The sequence below is a fragment of the Antennarius striatus genome, chromosome 4 (assembly GCF_040054535.1).
Source record: "Antennarius striatus isolate MH-2024 chromosome 4, ASM4005453v1, whole genome shotgun sequence".
NCBI classification, from domain to species: Eukaryota; Metazoa; Chordata; class Actinopteri; order Lophiiformes; family Antennariidae; genus Antennarius; species Antennarius striatus.
Window position 1 is genome coordinate 1,609,241 of NC_090779.1, and position 24,718 is coordinate 1,633,958.

General features: G+C 47.4%; 1 protein-coding gene across 2 annotated transcripts in view; it reads left to right on the top strand.

Annotated features, from left to right (window-relative positions):
• LOC137594321 (guanine nucleotide-binding protein G(o) subunit alpha) overlaps positions 1-24,718 on the top strand; it is an 89,574-nt gene that overhangs the window by 42,043 nt on the left and 22,813 nt on the right. The gene's annotated exons all lie outside the window — the stretch shown is intronic.

Below are 24,718 nucleotides of genomic sequence, written 5' to 3' on the forward strand. Positions count from 1 at the left end.
ATGGCTCAGTCTGCCTTGGCTGGTAATTAGGCCTGGCTAAAAATAGACAATAGGGTATATGATTAACCTGCAGGATGAGATTTCACAATGGCCCAACAGCAGCCAGAAACAATGGACTGATATTATACAGATGCTGCTATTTTTGTATTTTATTTATATAAATAGATCAATATTTTTAAATATTAAATATTGAAATATTTTGCAAGATTTTTTATGAATAAAAAAATACAAATAGAGACAATGGATTGATATCATGCCGATAATGACTTCTTTTTTTTTTAGACAAATAAATATTTTTAAATATCAATTATTTGAATATGTTTACATATTTTTTAAAAATTAAATAAAAATAAAAACAGCAGCCAGAAACAATGGACTGATATCATGCAGTTGCTGCTATATGAGGCACATTTATGACATAATATCATAAAACTATTATGAATGCATCAAATGAGCCGAATGAGGCTTCAGCGTGGAGCGGTGGTCTCTGCAGCAGCTCTGTGAGGCTCAACTGTAGCTGCGTGTTAATGTCAGCGTGCTAACACGCCCACTGGGACCATGCTAATATCCTGACATTTAACAGGTAATATTTACAAGGTGAGCTAATCTGCTGACATCGGTTATTTAGCACAGAACACATCCGAGAACAAGACAGTGTCTTTCTTGTGGGTATTTGGTAAAAAGTGAAAGAAAAATCATCGTGTGTGTGTGTGTGTGTGTGTGTGTGTGTGTGTGTGTGTGTGTGTGTGTGTGTGTGTGCGTGTGTGTGCGTGTGCGTGTGTGTGTGTGATGAAGTCTTATAAATGAACCGGTATGTAAATGTGACTTTCTTTGTCTGACCCCGTCCACCACAGTTCTCTGACCGTAGCACGACTAATGGATCTATTTTAAATCCATCTCTTTCCTCATTGGCCGTTTGCTCCATTCTCTGTGGCCTCTGCATGTTTCCTTCTTTTGAATAGTGAATTAGACATTGATTACCAGGTCCAAAGTAGGAGCTGTGACACTTTACATTGTTGAAACCAGCCCTTAAAACACAACGTGTGACCTGGAGCAGACGTTTGAGAAGGCAGGTCTAATTTCCCTGCCGCCCCTTTCTCTCCTTCCCTTTTGGTTGTTCTTCTCGTGTCAGCCCATCCGTCATGCGTGAGCCTCACGTGTTCAGACGCGTTTTGTTATGAACATCTCTGACGAAGCGTCAGTGGTCCGACCGTCTCATCGGGGGGGCAGCTGCCATCTCTAGAGGCTCAGACCGACCGGTTCCATCGGTGACGGGGACGCGGTCGATGCTTCCTCTTCAGCCGGTTGTGTCCTAGTTCTGCTGGTTGACACACACATCTGTCTTCACATGTGGCCCTCATAGATTCAGCCCAAGCACACACACACACACACACACACACACACACACTGGAAGAATTGTGTGTGTGTGTATGATTGTGTCATTTCATACCAGGTTATCGACCTGAAGGTGTGTCTACTGCACGCCCGGACCTGGCTGTGCTTCCCACTCTTTTTGCTCCTCGATCATTTTGTTCCGTTCGTCTCCTGCCTGAGCCACTGATGAGGCGATGATGGCGACGAAACGTCTTCTCTGATTCACTCGTCCTGTTGTTGAGTCACTGGAATCTCCTGGAATAGTTTCACATGTTCAGATCTTCATTTGTGAGCATATAAATAGCCCTGCTGGAACTCTTCTCAGCAGCGTGTTGAATGTATGTTCCTCAGGGAAACACCACGTCATCTCCTGGCCATCATGCTTCCATGTTATAAACGACCATTTATGCTGCGTTCACGCGGTGTGTGTGGAGGGAGTGTGTAGCGCAGTGAGGAGAGCAGGCCAACCCACAGGTCCACCCAAACATAATAATATCCTACGTGAGGAGACGCTTCAGTGGAGAAAACCGACTGGAACGAAGGGAAGAGCTACTCGTCTTCATCGCTCCAAACATCTACTCACATTTTTTACAGCAGCCACACTTTTATTTCTAGATCAAAGCTTGACCAAAATCTGAAATAAAAACATCTCCCCGATGCCCGTCTCCCACGTAAATCATGGGGTGTAAACGAGTCCCGTCAGGAGGGGGTGTCCAATCAGGGAGCAGCTTTCGTGGCCTGAATGACAGTGTGTGTTGTGTGTGTGTGTGTGTGTGTGTGTGTGTGTGTGTGTGTGTGTGTGTGTGAGCGTGTGCTGTCAGAGGGGCGTGTGTGTGTTCTCATGCTGTCAGACATGAGTGATGATTAAAGCTCCTGCAGAATTCTGATGGCGTGCAAATGTATGTGTGTGTGTGTGTGTGTGTGTGTGTGTGTGTGTGTGTGTGTGTGTGTGTGTGTGTGTGTGTGTGTGTGTGTGGTAATGAATGAGCGCCTGGCCTCGGTGCAGTGTATCTGACCAGGAAATGAAAAACTGACTCAGCTGTAAATAACCACACACACACACACACACACACACACGCACACACACACACACACACTCAGACCCTTCATAGATGACAGACTCACACACGTATCCATTATCATTTGCCAGCCTGATGCGTTGCTACACACACATTTCTGCCGTGCGAGGCGCAGCAGCACAGTCAGCACTGCGTAGTTCTGATTGGTGAAGAACACAACTTGGCAGATGGTGGAGCAAAAAACCAGAAAACAACAACAAAAGTACCCAAACACACCAGCCCCACGTTCACACCTAATAGATGCAGCATCTCCTTTTATGGGCGAATCAATAAACCCAAGCGGTTTTCCCTCCTGGAAGGGTCTCACAGGGACAGCTCGTGTCTGTGGAGGCTTTGTGACTCAGAGGACAGATTTAAGGAAATGAAGTCCAGCAGGAAAGAAGCAGTGAAATCCTGGACATCTGCCAAAGCGTCTCCTTCTCTCCTCATGTGACTCATGGAGCGTGAAAAGCCCCCCCTTGAACACCAACCTGAAGGACAGTTTCAGCTACAACTTGGCTGGTCGTCTGGTGGATCCAGATGATCAAACGGTGATCAGATCACCACGGACGTCTGTGATGTTTTTGGACCGTTGTCTTCCACCTCACAACATCTCATTCCAACGTTTTGAGTCGTCCTTCCGACAGACGTACAGACACACAGAACCTCACTGACGTCATCGTGTCTGTCTGATCAGTGTACACTGGATGACTCCTCTTATGGAGGCGTGGTAATACCTCTGTGATGATGGTGACCAACAAGAAAAGTTATTCTTCGTGTTTCCCATTGCGTGCGAACCGTTCGTCAACAGCGCAGCAGTCTGACCAAGCTTCTTGGGATGTCCAGTAACTGTAATGTAATGTCGTAACCTGTAGCAGTTAATGAGGACGTTGGTTTTGTTTGGCTAACATAAAGGAATCACATACTAAAGGGCTGCACAGCAGGAAGCAGAGCAGACCTCCAGGGTAGGAACAGACCAGACAGAGTCCACAGACGAAGGGCGGTCCTTATTTTACCTCCAGGGTAGGAACAGACCAGACAGAGTCCACAGACGAAGGGCGGTCCTTATTTTACCTCCAGGGTAGGAACAGACCAGACAGAGTCCACAGACGAAGGGCGGTCCTTATTTTACCTCCAGGGTAGGAACAGACCAGACGGAGTCCACAGACGAAGGGCGGTCCTTATTTTACCCAGAACACTCGTTCTTTCCCCGACCCGGACCGACTGCAGTGGATTCTAACGACGTTACTACCATGAAGGCTTGATGCACGTTTAATGGGCCAAACTGCAGCAGTGGGTAATTTATTATATCCGGCCCTCATTTCACCAGCAGTGACACAGGCCTGACATAGGACAGAGGACATAACAGCTGTTATTACATCCCACTTCAAAGCAGGGATGTGTTGTAATGTCAGTGTTGGTGTGTCCGTCCGTCCGTCCAGCAAACATCTCCACAACCGTTCAGATAGAAAGATGAGACCAAAAGCACATGACTCAGCAGAGGGATGGACATGAGATGAGGACCTTGACCTTGAGAAAACTAGGTCAAGGTCAAATTTTAACTTTTGCACACTCAGGAACCGGATGAGATAGAAAGACGAGGGAGAAGGCCAGTGTGTGTCAGACCATAGATCAAAGCTAGTGCTTTGATCCTTGACAGTAGGTCAGAGCACTAGCTTTGATCTTTGACCTATGAAAGTAAGTCAAGGTAACATTTCAAATTCAGGGGTGTCGGGGGATGTTGCAGTTTGTTATGCCTGTTGTCATTGCAGAGCTACCTACTGGGGGGTGTAGCTCAGTGGTATAGCGTATGCTACACATGTGTGCTACCCCCGGTTCAACCCCCAGAGTCAACCGTAGGCCAGTCCCAAGCTTGGATAAATGTAGAGAATGGCGTCAGGAGGGGCATCCAGCACAAAAACTGTGCCAAACAAGTATGATTGTTCACCTAAAATGTAAAAAGAACGACACCGTGTGGCGACCCCTAACGGGGCAAGAAGAGGGGCAGTTGTTGCCAGCATTACAGTTAAATTGCGCACTAATCCCAACAAAATCTCTTGTGACATTAAGATGTACCTGTGCTTGTGTGTGTGTGTGTGTGTGTGTGTGTGTGTGTGTGTGTGTGTATGTGTGTGTGTGTGTGTGTGTGTGTGTGTGTGTGTTTGGATGTGGTGACAGTGCACACTGGTCTGGCATTTAGAAGCTAATCAATGCCCTGCTGACTACCGCTGCTAATTGAAGGTTAGCAGATAGCATCAGCATGAGTGTCTCTCTGCCCCCCCCCCCCCCCTGTATGTGTTTCCGTTGGCCTTGAGAGCAGCACTATCTAATGCTCAGCACACACATCGGCTCACACTGACATACCAGCTTCCTCTCACACACACATTTCACCAGCTTTTCTTGGTCAATACACCTTGTCTACGCTCTGGTCCATGTATCTCTCTCTCTCACACACACACACACACACACACACACACACACACACACACACACACACACACACACACACACACACACACACACACACACACACACACACACACAATCCTCATTTTATATCACACCAGTGTCGGCTGCACGACTCTGCTGATGAGGCCGGTCCCGTTGTTGTTCTGTGCGTTAAAGCAGGACTTTGACCAGCGCCTCCCTCGAGGCCTCAGCAGTGATGTGAGAGCGGTGCGACTAGAAGGCTGGTTTGCTCTCCTAAATCTTGTGTGTGTGTGTGTGTGTGTGTGTGTGTGTGTGTGTGTGTGTGTGTGTGTGTGTGTGTGTGTGTGTGTGTGTGTGTGTGTGTGTGTGTGTGTGTGTGTGTGTGTGTGTGTGTGTGTGTCTTTATTCTGGCAAGATAGCAAACAAAATGTTGTGGTTGAGCGGAATCAGGACTGTCATGTCAACTCGACACGGCGTTCATCCATGTTCTCACTGCAGCCGCCAGAGAAGGAGGCTCGAGGTGATTCATTCTGATGTCTGCTGTTGCTATGGTAACATGGACACCTGAGAAAGGAGGGGGGCAGAGACAGAAGACCCAAATGAAGATGACCAGCGTTGATGATAATGTCAAGGGCTGGCGAGGTTGACGCGAAGTCCAGCTGATGCAGAGCGATGAGGAGGAGGAGGAGGAGGAGGAAGAAGAGGAGGTTCATGGGAAATATTCCATCAGATAATTAGTCACTGCTTCCTCCTTCTGCTGCCTCCTCTCTCTGCCTCCTCTCTCTGCCTCCTCTCTGCCTCCTCTCTCTGCCTCCTCTCTCTGCCTCCTCTCTCTGCCTCCTCTCTCTGCCTCCTCTCTGCCTCCTCTCTCTGCCTCCTCTCTCTGCCTCCTCTCTGCCTCCTCTCTCTGCCTCCTCTCTCTGCCTCCTCTCTCTGCCTCCTCTCTCTGCCTCCTCTCTCTGCCTCCTCTCTCTGCCTCCTCTCTCTGCCTCCTCTCTGCCTCCTCTCTCTGCCTCCTCTCTCTGCCTCCTCTCTCTGCCTCCTCTCTCTGCCTCCTCTCTCTGCCTCCTACCCTTTAATTCGTCTTTCTTCAATTATTAAGTTCATGAAAAGCTGCATCTGTCTGTTCATGAATAATTGAGCCTTAAGTGGGCTGCCCCCTGTGTGTGTGTGTGTGTGTGTGTGTGTGTGTGTGTGTGTGTGTGTGTGTGTGTGTGTGTGTGTGTGTGTGTGTGTGTGTGTGTGTGTGTGGAATGGAACAGACAACATCCTGTCATGGCTCCACTCTGTCCAGCGGTTTGCTCCTCTTCCTCCCTCCTCCTTCTTTTCTCTACCCCCCCCCCCCATTCGTCCCCCATCCGACTCCGTTTTGCCCCCCGCCCCTGCTTCTGTTTGGTGTTAACCGGCTGCGGTGCGTTGGTTCATTAACCCATTCCAGTGAAGGTGACCACGTCCAGTTTGTCTGGACGGGTCCTCAGCTCAGGGAACACGACACTGAACAAACACACGGGGGGGGTCTCGTGCTCTTTAACGATGGGGAGGACGCCGTCTACGTAGATGGATAATCTGCGTGCATCGCGTGTGAGAAGAGCCCTGGAGGGGGGGTGAGCAGCTCCTGCTGAAGACCGAGTCGCCCCCTTCACCACCCGATCGTTTGCTTCTGTCTGGAGGTGCTCTGCTGATGTCTCTGGTCTGATGGGGGTTCAGGTGGTGCTGGTGGGTGCTGGGGGGACAACACCGTATTATTCTCCAGTGTCCAGCCTCCACGCTGACTTTGATGACTTTCCCTCCCCAACTCTGATGCGGACCCTTTGGACTGGCTCTCTCGCCTCCATCTCTTTTCATGCCTTAAGTGCTTCTGGTATTGATCAGCTGGTGGGGACGGGGCTCCGGGGGGGTTGGTGTCTGTGTGTTGGGGATGACATAACGTGGCCCCAGCGTTTCCAGGCTCTAATGGAGAGCTCATTACAGGCTCTGGTGTCCTCCCCCTGTCTCTGACTCGCTCTTTGTTCGCCATCCTGTCCTGCCCCCCCCCCCCCCCCCTCCATCTACAGTCTTTTTGCCTCACTCTTTACTCTCTGCACAGACCAGACTAGCAAAGAGCAGGTCCCTGACCCTCCCCTCACGAGGCAGCATTCCACCCACCCCCCCCACACCTCTGATTTTAGTCCAGGATAAAACGACATTCATTCCCCAAACCCTGAAGTTGTCCTAATCTCATTTTAAAGCGGAACAGATAATTCCATGTTTCTATTCCTAAAGGGCGTGTGAGCGAGTGGGTGGGACCTCTGAGGTTTATTTAATTAAAACATGCTAAAATAACTTCTTTGAGGATTATTTCTCATCTAAAGTGTCATTCAGGGAGAAGAATCAGTAGAATGTGTTTTCCTGTTGTGACAGATATGGAAGCCTCAGCCGTTAGATGTTGAGCTGACATGTGCGTCCGTCATGGACACCCCCTCTCGCTGTACATTTCTTTACTGTAAGACACATCAGCACTGCTCTGACGCCAGGATGTAAAAAATAAAGGACATTTAAAGAAATAAAAGATCAGCCCCATGAGTTTTACCTCCTAAAACCACACAAACCCCATGATGGTCGTGTCCTGGTGACCGGAGCACAGGTACTGTAGGACGGTCCGGTTCACGTAGAGATCAGCTGGGGTAATAAGTTAAATCAGGGCGTGTCCTTGTCCCCATTTATTTCACTTGAATTTGTCCTGAATGTAATTGAACCTAGAATCAGGGAGGATGAATTGAATTACGCTGTGACCGTGGCGGGGCAGCTGGATTAGAGCCTGAACTGGGGGGGCTGTTGGGATGAAGTGGCGACACAAAGGGAAGTGCTCCAGAGAAAGAGTGCAAAGCTCCATGTGTGGACGGTCTGATGTGTTCTTTGTGGGTCTGTGTGGGTCCTGTCATGCATACAGTAATACGCCTCAGTGCGCCCCTCTGTGTGGGGGGGGGGGGGGGCAGCTGCCCTTCACCATTCATCTAGGGAGGAGAGGAGGGAGGGGGGCAGCTTGAATAGACCCGAGTACCGGGAAGAAAGACCCGTCAGTACATCACTGCTGCTTTCTAGTCCGCTACAGCAGAAAGTTGTGCCTACGGGGGTCTGACACACACACACACACACACACACACACACACACACACACACACACGTGTGATACCCAACCCCACTAATAATAAAAATAACAATAGTATTATTTATAGGACATGTGTCATAGGCCTGTTATGAAGGGCTACATTGGGTCAACAACAATAACCAGGACCGCACACAGACGGAGAGGAACCATAAAGTATACACTTAATCCAGTCAGAGCAGCGCTTTATGTGTAAGTGGGGATTTTAAAGAGATCAACGACTCAGACAACCTGATTTGATCAGGCAGATCATTGCAGAGCCTCGGGGTCCTGACTGCCAACACTCTTTAGTCTTCAGCTGGGCCCCTGGGGCAGATAAAAGCCCTCTGCCCCCAGACCAGGGGCATCAGAGGATGAGCTGCTGAAAGGTCAGAGAAGCGCTGCAGGTAGGGGGCGCCTAAAAATATTCACCCAAATCTAAACGTCTTTCTCTGAACCTGCTGGGAGCAGCAGATCGGCTGAAACACAGCTGAAACACAGCTGAAACACAACTGAAACACAACTGAAACACAACTGAAACACAGCTGAAACACAACTGAAACACAGCTGAAACAGCTGAGACACAGCTGTGTCACAGCTGAAACACAACTGAGACACAACTGAAACACAACTGAAACACAGCTGAGACACAGCTGAAACACAGCTGAAACACAGCTGAAACACAACTGAAACACAACTGAAACACAGCTGAAACACAACTGAAACACAACTGAAACACAGCTGAAACACAGCTGAAACACAACTGAAACACAGCTGAAACACAACTGAAACACAACTGAAACACAACTGAAACACAGCTGAAACACAACTGAAACACAGCTGAAACACAACTGAAACACAGCTGAAACACAACTGAAACACAACTGAAACACAGCTGAAACACAGCTGAAACACAACTGAAACACAACTGAAACACAGCTGAAACACAGCTGAAACACAACTGAAACACAACTGAAACACAACTGAAACACAGCTGAGACACAGCTGTGTCACAGCTGAAACACAACTGAGGCACAACTGAAACACAACTGAAACACAGCTGAGACACAGCTGAAACACAGCTGAAACAGCCGAGACACAACTGAAACACAACTGAAACACAGCTGAAACACAGCTGAAACACAACTGAAACACAACTGAAACACAGCTGAAACACAACTGAAACACAACTGAAACACAGCTGAAACACAGCTGAAACACAGCTGAAACAAAGCTGAAACACAACTGAAACACAGCTGAAACACAACTGAAACACAGCTGAAACACAACTGAAACACAACTGAAACACAGCTGAAACACAGCTGAAACACAGCTGAAACACAACTGAAACACAACTGAAACACAGCTGAAACACAACTGAAACACAGCTGAAACACAACTGAAACACAGCTGAAACACAGCTGAAACACAACTGAAACACAGCTGAAACACAGCTGAAACACAACTGAAACACAACTGAAACACAGCTGAGACACAGCTGTGTCACAGCTGAAACACAACTGAGACACAACTGAAACACAACTGAAACACAGCTGAGACACAGCTGAAACAGCTGACGCCAACACCATGTCGGTGTGGTCCACGCTGGACTCCCCAGCGCTGACTTAGTCCAGGAACCGTGTGATCGTGGCTGTTGGTGAACCATTGGGGGGGTAATGAACTCACTAAATGACACATTAGTGCACAAAGAGGCCTTTTGGTCTTTTTGGTAACGTCATTTAATAAAGAGATGCTGAGTGACCAGCTCCACCTGGGGGGGGCGTCAGAGAGCAAATCAAACCAGGTGTGCTGCACAGACACTCAAACGTTAACGTGAAACTTGCGTTCTGGCACCGGCTGAGGCGCCGACGTTGCTCTCACTTTCTCGCCCGATCGTCACATGATCTCACTTTGAGCGGCGTCGTTATGCGGGTGTGAAGGCGTTACCCTGCTCCTCTGCTGCTCCCCATCACACTGTAGGTCTGCTGTAGGTCACACTGCAGAGCCTTCACGGCCCACTGATGGACAGCACAATCTGTCTCACCACGTGATGATCAGACGGTTCATCTCCTGGCCTCTTCTGATGCTCGTCCTGATGGGAGGCTGTTTTATCAGAGGCTACGTGCTGAATCAGGGCGTTTCAGGCCGTTCAGTGCCAGCTGACAGCCTGTTACTGGATGAGGAGTGTGGGGATGAACTTGTGAACGTACTAAACAAACCACATGAGCAGCTCTTCCATTAAACATGACCCGCCCACGCTGCTTTTAGAAGCTTTAAAGGTTGTGTGGCAGCGATTCCAAACTGCAGCCCAATGCAGTCATCACACCTCTGTTGTGTTCCACATGATTCACACACACACACGTCTGCGTTTGGTGTGTGTGGACTCATTATTTATAGCTGAATGAAGCCGGCCTGACTGTAACAGTGTGTGTTGTGTCTCTGTGTGTGTGTGGAGTGTTCACGGAGCTGTTCGCTCCGTTTGGGGACAGGATTCACATCCGTGTCTTAGATCATTCAGTAAAAGTTCAGGTTAGGTTACTCTAGTGGTGTGTGTGTGTGTGTGTGTGTGTGTGTGTGTGTGTGTGTGTGTGTGTGTGTGTGTGTGTGTGTGTGTGTGTGTGTTTGATCGTGTAGCGTGATGCTTGTTTCTTCCTCCTATCTCCTTCTCTCTCCTAAAGTCTTACCAGTCATTTTCTATAAGCCCTGTTTCCCAGTCTCTAGGATACCAACCAGTTACCTTAGCAACCAGTCAGGCTGGCCACCTCCATGAAACATGCAGTCACCTGACCACCTGCCTTTCAGATGATTGGACGCTGTATTTTGGCCCGGATTGCTGGCATTCCATTGGCTGGAAACGCAGGCTTCATTAAATTCTCTCTCCTCCTCTCTGCCTACCCCCCCCCTCCACTGCTGCCACGGCAAACACCCCAGGGGTATTACATCAGCGTGGCACTGAGATTCTTCATGGATTTACATCTGATATGCCTGATTTTGTTTGTTCTGGGGTTCATGTGACTAGAATCTGAGTGCAAAGTGTTTCCAGACTGCAGGAGAACCCCTGAGATGTAGTCGTCCTCCAGATGGGGTGCCTGCAGGTTGGTGAACCTTGTTGTTAGGGATGCTGAAGGTGTCTTTTATTACTCACATCCCTGAATCAAATTCATCAACGGCTGCTAAAGACAATCAAATAATAACTATTTGAAACGTAATAGTAATAATAACTGGACAACATCGTCATTAAAGTCCTGAACCGACAACATAAATAATTTCTGGCCAATAATGTAATAACTTATTTCTGACCCTATCTCCTAATTATTAGGTTATTACCCAATGGTTTATACCACTAATGCCCCATCATTGATCCATTAACCCTTGGGTTGTAACATGGGGTACATAGAGGGTACACTCTGTAGGCCATCCATCTGGACGGAGCTGCTCACCTCCTCCAGGAGAGACTCAGATCTCTCTCTAATCCTCACAGACTGGGTTGAGGCGGTGCCGGGGGTCAGAGTGAGATCAGAGGCGGTGTAACGTGAGGAAACACCACCCCTGAACTGACCCCGACTCGGCACTGACGTTGCTTTCTCCTCCACTTTCTACAAAAACCCTCCTTTCTAACCAGCGACAGTAAGTACAGGGAAACTAAAAGTGCCGTCTGACATTAGCTGAGTCATGTGACAGACAAACATCATAATTAGAGAATCCTCTAAAGATTGGCGGGGACCAGAACAGAGAACAGGCATCAATATGCGCGTCTACAGAGTGTGTAATTAGGCTGCTGGAGCGCCGGCGGGCCGACACCCCCACGCAGGAAGGACCCAAGATCACCGCTGCTGTTGATGTTTATGTGGTAGAAACGCTCACATCATCTGCATACATGAATGGAATCCATCATTTAGGGTCGTCAGGGTGACATGATCGGTAGACCACACCTCCAGTCATTTACTTCCTGTTTCCAAGGTCCAATCAGGTGACGTTCCTTTCATCATTCAATAAGTATTTGGTGTGTGTGTGTGTGTGTGTGTGTGTGTGTGTGTGTGTGTGTGTGTGTGTGTGTGTGTGTGTGTGTGTGTGTGTGTGTGTGTGTGTGTGTGTGTTCAGCAGTAGACTGTAAGGCTGAGGTGTGTGTGGAGAGAGGAGGAGTGACAGCTCACTGTTGGATCTAAGTATAGATGAAGTGTGAGCAGAAGAGACGGAGGGAGAGAGATGCTGATTGGACGAGAGGCTGAAACCAAACAGAATCAAGAAGGGAGGAGGGAGGACTGAAATTCAAGTTTGAGGAAACAAAGAAGCAAATATGGAGGCGCCTTATTGGCCAAAAAAAAGAAAGAAATGGAGAAACACTCAATGCAACTGAAAAGAGTGACAGGGATGTATGTAGTCTGTCTCCAGGGATCAGTCCTCACAGACTGATACGGACGTCAGCTCCCTGTAAATCTAGTTATTGCAGCACAAATAGAAACTGTTTCTATGTCTGGACTCAGGTCTGAAGTCTCGCTTCATATCAACCGACGCCAACGTGTTCAGCTGGTTCTGCTCCGGTCAGGACCGGCTGATGATGGTCTGTCCTCCAGACTGGAGACGTTTGTGCAACGTTTCCCCCCCAGAGCCACGCTCCAGCCGGAGGAAGGCTTTTATTTTTAGCCGTTGGCTCCAGCTCCAAACATGACTGCACATAACACAAATACCCAGCGATCCACACTGGACAGGGACGTTTGGCCCCTCTTTCCTGTTCCTGTTTGTCACGCCGTTAAAGGAACCCACCATCCCATAGTTTACCAGTCGTCTGAATGTGGGCTTAATAGCGACTCAAGCTACAACCGGGAGGAAACAAATGGTGATAGAATAAGCATTTTATCTCCTTTATCTCGTTTCAGTATCTTTAGAGACTGACACAGCGTCCTGTCGACCCCCCCGGGCCAATCAAACCCCTCCAGGTGTGTTTGATCTGTCAGAACAACATCACTATCATCTGACTGAAATGTCACAGCGTCCACACGCTGATGAGCACACGCGTGTTCACAGATCCACTGACATCCTCTTTGCGTTGGGGTGCAGCTTTTGGAGGCTGATGGAGGTGGGTGGGGGTGGGTGAGGGTGGGCGGGGCAACTGCATCCTGCATCGCCGCCCCGCCCCAGCAAAGCCTTCTGCACCCCGACTGCTTCCTAGAACACTCCTCCACACGCCTTGGATGACACGCCAGTGAAGTCACGTCAGGCACCCGCTCCACCCACAGCGTGTGTGTGTGTGTGTGTGTGTGTGTGTGTGTGTGTGTGTGTGTGTGTGTGTGTGTGTGTGTGTGTGTGTGGACTCCAGTGGGGCGTCTCCTGGAGGGCTGAACAACAGTTTAATATTTCATCACCTCCATTATTCAGAAAGATCTGAAAAGAGGGCGGGGCGGCGGGGGGGGGGGTGACAGCAGCTCTGAACTCATTTACAGAACATCAGCCTGAACAGTAGAGGTGAACACACCTGAATGAAACGCTGGTGACATCACACTGGTGACATCACACTGGTGACATCACACTGGTGACATCACACTGGTGACACCTCACTGGTGACATCACACTGATGACTTCACACTGGTGACATCACACTGATGACACCACACTGATGACACCACACTAGTGACATCACACTGGTGACACCACACTGGTGACATCACACTGGTGACATCACACTGGTGACATCACACTGGTGACATCACACTGGTGACACCTCACTGGTGACATCACACTGATGACTTCACACTGGTGACATCACACTGATGACACCACACTGATGACACCACACTAGTGACATCACACTGGTGACACCACACTGGTGACATCACACTGGTGACATCACACTGGTGACATCACACTGGTGACATCACACTGGTGACACCACACTGGTGACATCACACTGATGACACCACACTGGTGACACCACACTGGTGACATCACACTGATGACACCACACTGATGACATCACACTGATGACATCACACTGGTCTAAAGTTAGCCCGTCTGTGGTGACTGACATCATCAGGTCTGTGTTCTTACATGTTATTTCACTTCTAGTTAACGTGTAAGTCCTCAAAAACAATTTGTTTTATCCTTAATTGACTTATAAGAAACTAAATAGATTATTTTGATTGTTTCAAATTAATGGATTCAGGTTCAGATTGTTCTTCTTCCTCGCACATTTTTTTTTTTTTTTTTTTGCTTAAAAGCGGAAGTTGGGCCGTTTTTCTCTGTGGAGGGACAACAGACGCTACACCTGTCAGACACCCAATGGATGGAACACCTGCATTGTTTTTGGTTCACATGATGAAACCTGAAACCTCTGGATGTCAGCCTTTAAAGAGAAGATGTAGTAGTGAGACAGGTAGCTCCACAATCACCACCTGGGGGGCGAAGATACAACCTGTCCAGAGACACTTAGGGGGTGAGACTCCACCTCACCTGATGGAGATGATGAGACTCCACCTCACCTGATGGAGATGATGAGACTCCACCTCACCTGAAGGAGCTGATGAGACTCCACCTCACCTGATGGAGCCATTGAGACTCCACCTCACCTGAAGGAGCCATTGAGACTCCACCTCACCTGATGGAGCTGATGAGACTCCACCTCACCTGAAGGAGCCATTGAGACTCCACCTCACCTGAAGGAGCCATTGAGACTCCACCTCACCTGAAGGAGCTGATGAGACTCCACCTCACCTGATGGAGCCATTGAGACTCCACCTCACCTGAAGGAGCTGATGAGACTCCACCTCACCTGATGGAGCTGATGAGACTCCACCTCACCTGATGGAGCCATTGAGACTCCACCTCACCTGAAGGAGCTGATGAGACTCCACCTCACCTGAAGGAGCTGATGAGACTCCACCTCACCTGATGGAGCCATTGAGACTCCACCTCACCTGAAGGAGCCATTGAGACTCCACCTCACCTGAAGGAGCTGATGAGACTCCACCTCACCTGAAGGAGCCATTGAGACTCCACCTCACCTGAAGGAGCTGATGAGACTCCACCTCACCTGAAGGAGCTGATGAGACTCCACCTCACCTGATGGAGCTGATGAGACTCCACCTCACCTGATGGAGCCATTGAGACTCCACCTCACCTGATGGAGCTGATGAGACTCCACCTCACCTGAAGGAGCCATTGAGACTCCACCTCACCTGAAGGAGCTGATGAGACTCCACCTCACCTGAAGGAGCTGATGAGACTCCACCTCACCTGAAGGAGCTGATGAGACTCCACCTCACCTGAAGGAGCTGATGAGACTCCACCTCACCCGATGGAGCCATTGAGACTCCACCTCACCTGAAGGAGCTGATGAGACTCCACCTCACCTGATGGAGCCATTGAGACTCCACCTCACCTGAAGGAGCCATTGAGACTCCACCTCACCTGAAGGAGCTGATGAGACTCCACCTCACCTGAAGGAGCCATTGAGACTCCACCTCACCTGAAGGAGCTGATGAGACTCCACCTCACCTGATGGAGCTGATGAGACTCCACCTCACCTGATGGAGCCATTGAGACTCCACCTCACCTGATGGAGCTGATGAGACTCCACCTCACCTGAAGGAGCCATTGAGACTCCACCTCACCTGAAGGAGCTGATGAGACTCCACCTCACCTGAAGGAGCTGATGAGACTCCACCTCACCTGAAGGAGCTGATGAGACTCCACCTCACCTGAAGGAGCTGATGAGACTCCACCTCACCTGATGGAGCCATTGAGACTCCACCTCACCTGATGGAGCCATTGAGACTCCACCTCACCTGATGGAGCTGATGAGTAACAAAGTTACTGGAAGTGATTTGATCAATATTCAATCAAAGATATTGAGGACCAGGTGTGAGTTTGGGGGAAGACATTTCAAACACAGTGTAGTCAGACATCTGTCAGCTGAATGACATGAATTATAAAAGCAGAATATGGGACCTTTAAATAACAGGATCCTTCTGTACACCCCCGACTGAAGGTGATAGAGCCTCTACTGAAACCTCTCATGTCCCTTTATGAAATGTATAGTTGACTTTATGTGAAGAGAAGGCTCTAAACTCAGGTCTGACCCTGTGTCCACGCTGGTGACCTGATGGTGACCTGATAGTGACTCTGGTGGTGACCTGATGGTGACCTGATGGTGACTCTGGTGGTGACTCTGGTGGTGACCTGATGGTGACCTGATGGTGACTCTGGTGGTGACCTGGTGGTGACCTGGTGGTGACCTGATGGTGACCTGATGGTGACTCTGGTGGTGACCTGATGGTGACCTGATGGTGACTCTGGTGGTGACTCTGGTGGTGACCTGATGGTGACCTGATGGTGACTCTGGTGGTGACCTGATGGTGACTCTGGTGGTGACTCTGGTGGTGACCTGATGGTGACCTGATGGTGACCTGATGGTTACTCTGGTGGTGACCTGATGGTGACCTGATGGTGACTCTGGTGGTGACTCTGGTGGTGACCTGATGGTGACCTGATGGTGACTCTGGTGGTGACCTGATGGTGACCTGATGGTGACTCTGGTGGTGACTCTGGTGGTGACCTGATGGTGACCTGATGGTGACTCTGGTGGTGACCTGATGGTGACCTGATGGTGACCTGGTGGTGACTCTGGTGGTGACCTGATGGTGACTCTGGTGGTGACTCTGGTGGTGACCTGATGGTGACTCTGGTGGTGACCTGATGGTGACCTGATGGTGACCTGGTGGTGACTCTGGTGGTGACCTGATGGTGACTCTGGTGGTGACTCTGGTGGTGACCTGATGGTGACCTGATGGTGACTCTGGTGGTGACTCTGGTGGTGACCTGATGGTGACCTGGTGGTGATGAAGTGAAACGTGAACTCAACTCGTGAAAACAGTCTGAATGACAGAGGAAGGAGAAGCAGGAGGGTGGGGCAGAATGGATGGAAGGGCAAACAGAGAGAGACAAAAAGAGATTGCATTCCTGGAAATTGAAGATGGTCACCATGGCAACTGCAGCTGAGAGTCACATGATGCGAAGGAGAGGGTGGGGCGTGCGAGCAGAAGACAGGAGGAGTGAAGAGGAGAGAGGAGACGAAGTGTGTGTGTGTGTGTGTGTGTGTGTGTGTGTGTGTGTGTGTGTGTGTGTGTGTGTGTGTGTGTGTGTGTGTGTGTGTGTGTGTGTGTGTGTCAGTAGGTGAACTGGTGTCATGTGAGGTTTGACCGGAGGAGGGGTGGTGACGGTAGGACTACGACAGGCTGGTGCGGTGAAGATGGGAGGGGGAGGGGAAATATGATTGACAGGAGTGATGAAGACGAGGACGAGGAGTTCTTAACTCCTGATGAACCAGGAGCCTTCCTATTGGTCATACGTGTGGAAGATGTTCAGATGATTGATTGCCCAGCTCTGATCACAGATCCATTGGTGTGTTTGATCGTTCGGCCCCCCAGTTATGAGCTCTAATGATCGCTGCTCTACTCCTGCTCGTTCCTCGTCCCCTGGTGTAGGAAGAAGGAACAAAGTGAGTCGTTTTAATCAAAAGCCCTAAATTCCCCGTCACACAAACACACGAGTGAGGTCACCCGTGTGGAAATGAGAAACGTGTCCTCAGCATCAATCAACACGTGACTGTGGCTGCACTCAGCCAGCAGTTCATTTGGTTGATCTATGGTCACATTAGCATGTAATGCCTGGTGCCACAACATATCACTAATATTTGTACCAGATGGCTCTGTTATACCGCTGTATAATAAAATACTTTAAAGTGTTTCACATGATCAATGCTCCTGCAGGACGGCAGGAAACCCCCCCAGGAAGGGGATCGATAGGAGGAACGGGGGCTTAAAGATGACACCAAATAAACAGCGAGGCCAGTAAATAAAATGTTTTCCCTCTAACATCGGGGCAGCTTTGGCTCCGCTATCCTGCAGCCGTTGGTTGTGACTTGTGTCTGCGGCTAAACGATTAGCAAAGAGGAACACAGGAGACTCCCAGCAGCCTCGGCGCTGCTCTGAACGCTGTGCTAATTCACAGACGTGAGAAGCAAACCTCCAATCTAAACTCATTTTTATAACTATGTGAGAAAAGCATAGGATTGGATGCGTGTTAGCCTGCTAGCATTAGCATTTTTTTAGTTACAACTGTCATTCCAGTTCTGCACTGAACTTCATTCATGGATGCATTTTCAATAATATTTGGTTAATAAGAACCTATTTTAATTCTACAAACAATTAAAACTGTAATTGTTTGTAGGCTTAACAACTTCCTCATTTGGGTCAGGGGTTAAAGATCACATGGTGTCATGTTGGATTCTTATTTACTGTGCAGTAATGTTTTTAGTGCGATTAACGGTACCAGAGATTTTATTTTTCCAATATTTATGACGGACAGAAGTGGAGTAAAAGGACATAAGCTTTATTGTGTGTGTGTGTGTGTGTGTGTGTGTGTGTGTGTGTGTGTGTGTGTGTGTGTGTGTGTGTGTGTGTGTGTGTGTGTGTGTGTGTGTGTGTGTGTGTGTGTGATGGCAGCGCATCAAGCGTTTGAAGCGAGCGGATCGGGGCGACGTGGCGTCGCTGCGTTCAAGTGTGGCTCAGACATCACAGCGTCACAGGACACGGGCTGACATGTAGTCGTGTCTGACGACAGGTCGCCTCACACGCGTGTTCTATGATGTGAGGTTCACTGGGGCGAAGCTGTGGACCAACCAGTGTAAGACCTGTGGACCACATGATCACATTCTGCTGCTGGAGGTGGAACAATCCGGGGGCCACACCCCTTTTTTGTTAAATCCCGCCTTAAAGCGGTGATGTGTTGTCGTGTCAGTGTTCCTGTTCGTCCACCAAATATCTCCACAAGATGAAACAGGAGCACGACTCAGGCAGCAGGGATGGAGATGAGATGAGGACCTCGACCTTGAGAAAACTAGGTCAAGGTCAAATTTTAACTTTTGTACTCAGGAACCGGATGAGATAGAAAGACGAGGGAGAAGGCCAGTGTGAGTAAGACCATAGATCAAAGTTAGTGCTTTGATCTATGACAGTAGGTCAGAGCACTAGCTTTGATCTTTGACCTATGAAAGTAGGTCAGTGTGACATTTTGAATTCAGGGGTGTCGCAGGATGTTGCAGTCTGTGACTGCCTTGGTCCTGGTTATTAGAATGAAACAGAATGGGGTTACGTTTTGGGTCGAAGGGGGAACACACACCTTTTGTTCCCATTTCATTTCAGGTCAACCTGATCACCTGCTGATATTGATCCATGAATATCAATTATTGACAGAGAAGTGGGGGACAAACGGTGGAGCTCAGCTTCATGTTCAGGAGTCTGGGAACATGTGACCGTGTGAACCAATGGCAGCAGCCGCTGACAATACTGCCAGGCAACAGCAGACCCTCTAGCCCTCAAAGCTAACATTAGCCACGCTGTTGACAGATATTAGAGTGGGTAGTTAAAATCTCATCTGGGTCTCAGTCATTTCCTCTGTTTGTTTTCTCACTCACTACAAGTGGGCTGATCGCTATGGCAACTTCAGGATTTTGTTCGTGACACAGCTGCTTCTCAAGAGATCACAAGAGGCTGTTCACTCGTTGCTCCCTCCGGCACGAGAATCTTAATGAGATCACGCAGAGCGCGTTGTACCCCGATTCTGATGGGCAGGTTTGGGGCTCCACAATCTACAGATTCCTGTGACGACACCAAACAGTCTGACGCCAGCCGCTGACGTCTGCCTTATGACGCTGTAAACACATAAAGATGAATTAAAGTTTGTTTTATTCAGATCGCAGTGGCTCATCTGAAGACTAAAGAACTGAAACGAGGAGGCAGGACTGTGTAATCAGGGTTCAAGTGTGAAGATTTCAATTTAAATAAGCAACCAGCAAACAAGTGTGTTGGTGTCTGTACTTGTATGTATTGCTAATGAATCATTTCCTATTGTATTGATCTATTTTGTGCTCCGACTGTCTTTCACTTTGAAATTAGCCTTCCAGTCTGCGGCAGCAGCCCAACGTCAATATCTGATCTTGTTTGATCAGGTTATATTTTTACAGGTTAGGAATTGATTTCAAGATCATTGCAGGTAACAGAAGGTTAATGTTTTCACAACATGTCACACCCAGAGATAAATGACATTATTATAGTGTAGTTACTATAGTTATCACAGACAGCATCATACACACAATATTATATACTTTTACTCCTCTCCTCGTTACCCGTCTCAAACAGCCCTGTTTTTGTGGCGTACAAACGAACAGAACTCATTCTGAGGTAAGAAAGCATCAGATTACAGCCGGGAACCTCAGAGTCAGGACGTCTACAGGTTGGATTAAAGCAGCAGATTACACAGGAAGTAGGTGCAGTCTGTGGTCGAGGAGAGGAGACAACCGTCCAGACACACACTCCAAACACACACTCCAGACACACACTCCAAACACACACTCCAAACACACACTCCAAACACACACTCCAAACACACACTCCAAACACACACTCCAAACACACACTCCAAACACACACTCCAAACACACATTGCCCTCGAGGAATGGCAGACATCATCGTACGGAATGCTTTTGCTCTTTCTATCTAACTTTGGAAATCAATTTCTTCCTTTGTAATTACAACTTTGTTACAGTAAGTTAAGGCCATGCATTAGATGCCACACACACACACTCACACACACACACACACACACACACACACTCACACACACACACACATACACTCGAGTGGATGGCAAATCTGTTTTAAATATAGTTAGTTAAAGTGGTGGCTCTGCTGATAATTAGAGAGATGATTGGCTGTAGATGAGAGATAAGAGCCCACAGTAGGTGGCGGCGCGTTCTGATTGGCTTTTGAGTGGAGGGACGGAGGTGAGGACGGAGACAAAGGAGCAGATGCAGCGGATGTGGGAGGAGTGATTGATGCCCAGACTGCCTATTCAGTGTCCACACAGGGAAACAGGCAGTGACTGTCATTAGGCCTACACAGCAGCAGCACACAGACAGACACACGTCCATCATGACACGGACAGCTACGGGAAAAACCTCCTTTGGTTATTCTCACCACGACTCTCAAATGTCTCAAATCTGATCGCCTGAAAGTCAGATCGCAAAATCTCCTTCAAAACGGTCTTAACTGAGATAAACTACACATCATCACCAGTTAGAGTGAGAAGATCAAGAAACATTCTATTAACGTTCTATTAACGTTCTATTAACATTCTATTAACGTTCTGTTAACGTTCTATTAACGTTCTATTAACATTCTATTAACGTTCTATTAACGTTCTATTAACGTTCTATTAACGTTCTGTTAACGTTCTATTAACGTTCTATTAACATTCTATTAACGTTCTATTAACATTCTGTTAACGTTTTATTAACGTTCTATTAACATTCTATTAACGTTCTATTAACGTTCTATTAACATTCTATTAACGTTCTGTTAACGTTCTATTAACGTTCTATTAACATTCTATTAATGTTCTATTAACGTTCTATTAACATTCTATTAACGTTCTATTAACGTTCTATTAACGTTCTGTTAACGTTCTATTAACGTTCTATTAACGTTCTATTAACGTTCTATTAACATTCTATTAACGTTCTATTAACGTTCTATTAACATTCTATTAACGTTCTGTTAACGTTCTATTAACGTTCTATTAACATTCTATTAACGTTCTATTAACGTTCTATTAACATTCTATTAACGTTCTATTAACGTTCTATTAACGTTCTGTTAACGTTCTATTAACGTTCTATTAACGTTCTATTAACGTTCTGTTAACGTTCTATTAACGTTCTATTAACGTTCTATTAACGTTCTATTAACATTCTATTAACGTTCTATTAACGTTCTATTAACATTCTATTAACGTTCTATTAACGTTCTATTAACATTCTATTAACGTTCTATTAACGTTCTATTAACATTCTATTAACGTTCTGTTAACGTTCTATTAACGTTCTATTAACATTCTATTAACGTTCTATTAACATTCTATTAACGTTCTATTAACGTTCTATTAACGTTCTGTTAACGTTCTATTAACGTTCTATTAACGTTCTATTAACGTTCTATTAACATTCTATTAACGTTCTATTAATGTTCTATTAACGTTCTATTAACATTCTATTAACGTTCTATTAACGTTCTATTAACATTCTATTAATGTTCTATTAACGTTCTATTAACGTTCTGTTAACGTTCTATTAACGTTCTATTAACGTTCTATTAACGTTCTATTAACATTCTATTAACGTTCTATTAACGTTCTATTAACATTCTATTAACGTTCTATTAACGTTCTATTATCTACAGCTGTTTGAGAGGAGCGTGTGTTCACCCGACTTCATTGGTGCTGTGCTGAAGGGCTGGTTCACACCAGAGCTGAACTGAAACAAAGCACTTCAGCCAATGTCAGGATGGGACACAAAACACACTCCCCACAAAAATAAACCCGTACCAACAAATCTATGGGACCATTATAGAAAGTCACATGTCACACACACACACACACACACACACACACACACACACACACACACACACACACACACACACACAGACTCACGTTAGTGACAAAGTTAAAAATGGTTTAACACAACACAGGGCAGTTGTTGGTGTCACTGTGGTGAGGAAAGGGAGGAGTGGGGCAACAGAGAGGGGGAGAAGAGTAATTTTTATGTATTTTATTTATTTTTTTAATTTATCGATTTATTGACTTTTTTTAAATTTTATTATTGTTTCTTATTTATGAGAGAGGAAAGAAAGGAAAAGAAGAGGAAATGAGATCTGGTGGAGGGGAGTCGCTCTGTAGCGATGGAGGGTGACAGACAGGGAGGAGGAACGTGGACGTGGAACCACTTGGGTCAGCCATGTCCTACAAGTTAGTGAAATAGGGTTTTATACATACAGTGTTTATAGTTTTTTCTTGAATACTTGTCCAACTGATGAGGTAGGAGGACATGCCTTCCTCTTCCTTCAGACCACATCGAAGCCCGTCTCTTGTAAATCAAGGCCCGGTTAAGCTTTCAGTTGTTCTCTGTAATATCCTGTAGAAGTCGTGTTTCAACATTAGGTTAGGTAGTGACATGTCCCCTCCGCCGAGGCGTTACCATGTCAGCTTGTTGAACTTCCTGAGTGGATGTGTGTCGTCCTCACACCTCGGTGGAATCCCTCAGGAAATGAAGCGCCCGTGAGGTGTGAGCGTGTCGGAGGCGTTCGTTTTAATTAGGTTACTGCTGAGGAAACGTGGACGTGTGCACCTCCACACTCAAGTCACCCGGTAGTCTCCTCCTGACCGCACGGCATGCTGGGAATTTCATGGGGATGTGGAAACTCAAACAGATCGTTAAGGCTTTGCAGTTTTAGTGTGAGTGCTGTGCAATCCAATCACCACGTGTGGATAGGATTACAGCCGGGGAGTCGCAGCGTCCACCCTCACACGGTGCTCTCATTAGCGTCAGGTGAAGTCGTTCCGTATGACACAACAGGCATTGTTTGATTTCAGTGATATTTAGTTGTGTAGATCTTAAGAATGAGATTCTATTTTGCAAACTCAAACATTTCTGAGACCATGTGACATAAATACACACAGATTATAAGAGCTGTAGGTTGATCAGAGTCCATGGATCCATGTTGGTGCTTCAGCATCTGAACAGTAGGTGGGGCTGCTGAGTCTGAGCTTATTTAATGTTGGATCAATAAACAGCCAGGATGGAATATTTTACCTTTAATTAATGTCAACACGGCGTGTTTCTGCTGTGACAGGTTGTTTTATGACAGAATATTTGTTTCCTGTGCTCAGATAGAATCTTCACCTTGCCGTTCATTACCGTATGAAGCCACCGAGCATTAAGAGCACAAAGGTCAGCGCCTCTACATCCTGATGAGCCCGTAGGAGGAAAGTGCTTGGAAAAGAAATCAATAGGAACAAAGAGGAGAGGAGAGCAGGGGGCAGGGGTCATCGGCTGGACCCAGAAGAGACTCTGGTGGCGGCAGCACATACCTCTGCTCGGCTTCATTACCCACAGCTTTACTGTGGCCACACCATCACATCGACGAGTAGAAGAAACATGATAGAGTTGTGTTTGTGTCACTGAGGTCCGTAACAGGCAGGATCGCAGCATGAACCAACTAGTTTGCTCACATCAGCCAATGACACGAAGCCTTGCTGGCAGTAAAGGGTGACTCGTCTTATCAGGAGCTGATTTATCGGCCTCTTAGTCTGGAAATACCTCAGTGCAGACTGAAGGTCTCCTCTGGAGGAACCAGAGCGCTGCTGCACGGCGGCGGCTCTTTAGCCGCTCTGCAGCTGAAAACAGCCAGCAGGACTTTGTCCCAGGTCAGCTGATTCAGAAGAGTTGGAGCTTTTCCTGAAGGCCAACCAGCATGGTGACAACATCAACGCAGCGCTTCAAACAAAATGACACGTCTGTAGTCTAAAAGCATCAATGTTTGTGTCAATATTAACAAATATTTCCTCAAGACCCAACAATCTCATACATCTGTGTAGTGATTGGTGGCTTAAAACCTATTAACCCTTTATCTGTCAGTGTAGGAAGACTATCGTAGATTTGCCCCTCTGTTCAAATCTGATTCTGATGCCCGGCTCCATGCCCCATCTCTCCCCAGCTTTGGTATTTGAAAATCTTTCCTCAATATTATTTGATAACGGTCAGACCAACCAACCAACAGGCAACGCAGACTGACCAGGGTAAGAACGTGTAAAAATGAGTGTTACAATGAGGTCCAGACTG